The sequence below is a fragment of the Suncus etruscus genome, chromosome 11 (genome assembly GCF_024139225.1).
Source record: "Suncus etruscus isolate mSunEtr1 chromosome 11, mSunEtr1.pri.cur, whole genome shotgun sequence".
Lineage (NCBI taxonomy): Eukaryota > Metazoa > Chordata > Mammalia > Eulipotyphla > Soricidae > Suncus > Suncus etruscus.
Window position 1 is genome coordinate 62,921,446 of NC_064858.1, and position 5,670 is coordinate 62,927,115.

Genomic DNA, 5,670 nt, shown 5'->3' on the forward strand with positions numbered 1-5,670 from the left:
TTTTGGAAGTAATGTCCAAATATTTACTAAGGTGCTCATGGCGGGACTGGAGAAATTGCTGTAGTGTTAGAGAATTTGCCTAGCATTCAAATTTCAGAATCTCCTGGTCCCTGAAATTTTGCTACATGCCATATCACTAAGAACTTATATAAAAATATTTAAAATGACAATTGTACTGTTAAAGCAAACCATTGAGTATCTTCCTTTCTCAAATTTGGAAAGTATTATCAAATTGTTATTATTAGTGCTCACTTTGGCAGCACATATACTAAAATTGGAACAATACAGAGAAGATTAGCATGGCCCCTGTGCAAGGATGACACGCAAATTCGTGAAGTGTTCCATTTTTTAAAAAAATGTTATTATTAAATAAATGATATATATATATACATCCTTAAAATCTTTATAAAACTAATTTGTTATCAACTCTGGCATACTATAATCTACATATATTTTTATACTAAGTAGTTTAAGTTGTCATTACTATTTGTAGCAAAATGACAAAAGCATGAAATAGAGGATAATTTGTACTAATGAAGTAAACTACATTCATTAAAAATTTGATTATGAGTGACAAATTATGCAATTTTTATGCATAACAAGAGATTATTATTGTTACTAATCTGTGACATAAATACCCTTCATGCTATGTAATTTTATTTTCAGCATAAAAATTTATTCATGTATATGCCTGTCAAATCTGACCTCCTTCTGCTCTGAATACATAAAATAGACTTTTAGAAATAAAATATTCCTTTATTACAACACTAATATCCTCAACACCTGATGTCATCCTCACTGTCTCCTGGACAGACTCTTTATTGTCAGTAATACTGCTGTCCTTTAGCTTAGAGGGAAAAACAATGTGGTTTCACATACTTTATTTAATGTTCTCTTCAGAATAAAACATGCTACTTTACCCACCAATATAGTAGACTGTACATGAGTTACCTAGCTCATTTCCAAACAGGATCTCTCCTGGCTTTAAATTTTTCCTATGTGGATGCACAAATTTCAGCATATAATTGAAGTAAAACAATATTAACACTAATTACTATAACAATATTAATATTAATGAAATAAAGTTCAGTGAAAATTAGGCACAAATTTCCAAAATTCTTGCTTGATAGAGGTACTTAAGACACACTTATTTCCCCCAACAAAGAATTTTAACAGTGCCTTTGCTACCAGAAAGCTAGAGACCTTGAAAAAAATCTTCACTGAAACTGTTCAAGTAATTATGCACTGCCTAAAATCTACCAGTATGTACACTTATAAGAAGTTATAGTATTATTTCAAAGTCTTGGCACTCACACCCACACACAAATCTACCTTCAACAGTGAAAAATCAAATGTCTAGATGCTAATAAAAGCCAACCTTATAACCACAGTCTATTCTGGGTAATAGATGGGAGGTCCTCTATATAGTAGAGAGGGCAAAGAAGTCACTTTAATGGTTTTTCTTTCACCCAAATTTGACAGTTAAATAAACATGGTGGGGATCACTAGTGCTACACGGACAATACTCAAGTTCTTTTAGTCTATATCTAGCGTGCTAGGAGGAGCAAGTACTTTTAAGGATAGAGTCAGTGTATCTTTTTCAAGTTAATTATTTTCAAATAGGTGGTGAGAGTTTAATCTCCACTGTCCCATAATAACAAGATAGCAATTAGGAAAAACTTTTAAAAAAGCAATTTCTCTGTTACTAATAATAAAGCTAGAAAAACTTTAAGTATCTTTTAATTTATCATGGTTAGGTAACAAACCAATGTCTTATCAAAATAAAAGAGTATTTTCAAGGAATTTAAAATATTTGTTGGAAAAATCGAAAAGATTTAACTGCAATACAAAATAAATGTTAAAAAAATTAATGTTAGTGTTTAGTGAACTACACATAAAGATGGCCATAAATATATTATATTAAATTTATGTTAAATTTATCTATATTTGAGACTACTTATGTATTTATTTGCATATGTACAGTATATATAATATATAAGAGCAAAGTTTATAATGGAAAATAAATTATCTGTAAATATGTACAGTTTATTTTTTCTTATTATTTATTTATTTATTTATTTATTTTTAAATAATTTTTATTTTGACCAAAGTGAATAACAAATCATTCACAGTAATATTTTAGGTACATAGTGAAATTGAATCAGAGCCATTCCCACCACCAATGTTGTCCTTTGTTTTCAGCATACACCCCATATCCCCCTCCTTAGCACCTTGGGCTGCTAGTATACGTGGTCCTCTCTATGTCTAGCTTGTTTTATATTGAGTATCAATTCTGCTGTCATTGGCTTTGAATTTTGTACCTAAGTCTGATCATATTGTATTTCTACTCAATGTTCATACAACTGTTTGGTCCTGGTGCCCTCTAAATTTGTTAGGCGGAACAAGATGGTTCAAGTTATGTGATTCTGTTTGAAGGAAAAAAAATAAAAGGGGAAGCAAAAATCGAACAAGCAAATAAATGGAAGGAGTTCTTCTAGAGGCTATAAATATCTATTTAAAAGAAGAAAGGGAAAAAGGATAAAAATACATAACAACAATACAAAAAAAATCAAGAAAAACCCGAAAAGCACAACAGAAATAAAAACAACAACCATACAATAACCATGGTCCCAATATGAAAACAAAAGAAAGCACAAAATAAAAACAAGCAACCAAAACAAAAACAAACAAAAAATGAAAAAATCAAACAACAACAACAACTAAAAACCATCTGTGCTTTTTTTTTTTTTTTTTTTTTGCATAGGCACAGTAAATATTGGGGAGATTAGAAAGGGAATTCCCTTGGCCTAAGAGATACAGGGTTTCTCTGCCCTTAAAGTATACTGTCATGGGAATAACTCCAGGCTCTGTATCATTTCTTTTACTCTCCCCTAGGTCCTTTTGTGGTGTCTGGAAACTTTCCACTCAATCATGGATGATAAGATCAGGCCTCTGTAACTAGAGATCTTGGTATTTGCACAGGTCATAGGATGGAGCCTAGGATGGAGTCTTTATTTACGATTCTAGAAGTTCTGTTCCATCGTTGTTTTAATCATTCTTACATAATTGGTGGTCTTGGTTTTTGTACCAATCCTAGGATAAAGCCTAGGATAGAGTCTTTTGTTATGTTTCCAGAAGTTCTGCTGGATTGCAATTGTCTTAGTCAGACTTCTGGAATTAGAGATCTTGGTTGTTGTACAGATCATAGGCCAAAGCCTAGACTGAGGTCTTTTTTATTGGTCCCAGTATAAATAAGTTCTGCTCAGTGATAGTGGTCACACCCAGTCTTCTGTAGTTAGTGATCTTGGCTTTTGCACAGATCAAAGAATGACATGTCTTCTGATTCATCTTATAGTTGGTGAGATAAGACAACCTGCTCTTAAATCAGATTGTTGCCATTTCTTCATTGTCAGGATGCCATATCAAAAACTGGTGCGTTTTGGTGTCAGGGCAGTATTAAGAATGTCTCTATAGGGGCCGGAGAGATAGCATGGAGATAAGTCATTTGCCTCACATGCAGGAGGACAGTGGTTTGAATCCCAGTATCCAATATGGTCCCCAGAGCCTGCCAGGAGTGATTTCTGAGTATAGAGCCAGAAGTAACTCCTGAGTGTTTCCAGGTGTGACCCAAAAGCCAAAACAAAACAAAAAAAGAATGTCCCTAGTGTATATAGCCTATATACATATATATACACACTACATATACACACACACATATACATACACACAATAGGGAAAGTGTGGTACCTGGAGCTGTTGTGGAGAACTTTGTTGGTTCTATGTCTGAGACCTAGGGTTTAGGTTTGGATGGTCACTGTCTAGTCATATGAGTCTAAGTTGAGACCAGATGTCATGTGTTCAAGGTGGGAGGTACCCCTGTATTGTAAAATGTATGAGGTCGTATCCCTAGTATATAAGAGCTTGTTTCTATACGTAAAATTTCCCCTTTTTTAGTAGGCCTTTGAAAAAGAAATGGTAGGGCTGGAGAGATAGCATGAAGGTAAGGTGTGGGTTCTATTTGACATGGAATGAATTTATGAGGATGAGGAAGAGGAAAAAGAAAGGGGATAAGGAAAGAGATAGGGAGAAGAGAGAGAGAGAGAGAAAGGAAATGATAATTTCCCTAATTATATCTGATGAATAGGTCCTGTAATATAATTATGTGGTTCGCAGTTGACTATTTTGGTGATTTGAATAATCATATGCTTCACGTCCTAATAGAGGATATAAACCAGAGAAAAAGGATATATTAGAGTGTTTTATCAAGGCATTATCATAATGCAAACTGAATATGGTATCTAGTAAGGCTGAACACTGAGGTGTCAAATTAGGGTGTCCACACATTGTATCCAAAAACCCCTGTGGACAGAGAAGCTGAGAGGTTATTTTATACCTAGTAAATTTAAGGTACTAATATATATTGTTGAGAAATTCTGCTGCTGGATTCTCTGGCTTCCAATCATATTCTTCACCTGTATCTGTGTATGAACTTCTTAAGACATTATTATAGGCCTTTGTAGTAAGAGGCTGCTTACATACCTGTTCACTCTAAACAGTTGTTTCCATTGTTGCTGGTTTCTTTATGGAATAATGGATAGTCCAAGACTTTTGTTGTTCTTCTTCCTCTTGTTTTGAACCCTTTTCCCCAGTAAATGCTGACAACTACAGTGCTTGGAGTTTCATTGTATTTGTTCTTGGAGTATTATATGTGTATAAGATGTGTATTCTAAGAACCCCAGAAAAGTGCTATCATTCTATATTTATCCTTCTCTTTTTCTGACTTACTTCATTTAACATAATATTTTGTAGATTCATCCATGTTGCTGCAAAATCCATGATTCTGTTATTTCTAACTGCTATATAGTATTACATTGTGTATAAATACCACATCTTCAAGGTCGAATCATCTGTAGTTGGGCATCAAAGTTGTTTCCAATTCTTGGCAATTGTGTTGAGTGCTGCGATAAATTGTGGAGTGCATACATATTTTGGTATGAATATATTTTCATCTTGAGGATAGATACCCAGGAGTGCGATTGCTGGGTCATATGGCAGCTCAACTCTGAATTTTCTAAGCACTCTCCATACTGTTTTCCTGGTTTTTGGCCAGTAAACATTCCCATAAGCAGTGAGTGAGAGTTCTTTTCTTACCACACCTGCACCAACTGAGATTGATCCCATTATTTTTGATGTATGCCATCCTCACTGGTGTTAGGTGGTACCTCATTGTTGTCTTGCTTTGAATTTCTCTAATAATGAGTGATGGTGAACATGTTTTTATATGTCTCATGGCCATCTGTCGGTCTTCCTTGGAAGTGTCTATTTATTTCCATTCCCCATTATTCTATGGCTTTTATAAGGTTTTGTGGGGCTCACCTTTTTGAATGCTTTGTATATACTAGATTTTAGACCTTTATCTGATGTGTCAAGAGTGAATTTTTTCCCATTCTGTTAGCTGTCTTTTAGTTTTAAGCAGTGTTTATCTTGCCAAACAGAAACTCTTTAGTTTGATGTTATCCCACTTAGTTAGGTTTCATGTTATTACTCTTGTGATTGGCGTTCCAATGTCAAATAATTTATTTAGGGAACTTTTGAATTACCTTAATTGCCACAATATTATTTTTTTTATTTAAACACCTTGATTACATACATGATTGTGTTTGGGTTTCA

General features: G+C 33.8%; 1 non-coding gene across 1 annotated transcript; it reads left to right on the top strand.

Moving 5' to 3' along the window:
• The first annotated feature begins 244 nt into the window (after positions 1-244).
• LOC126023436 (U6 spliceosomal RNA) lies at positions 245-351 on the top strand. Its single transcript, XR_007500559.1, has one exon. It is a non-coding gene; the product is annotated as a U6 spliceosomal RNA (small nuclear RNA).
• Positions 352-5,670: the final 5,319 nt, after the last annotated feature.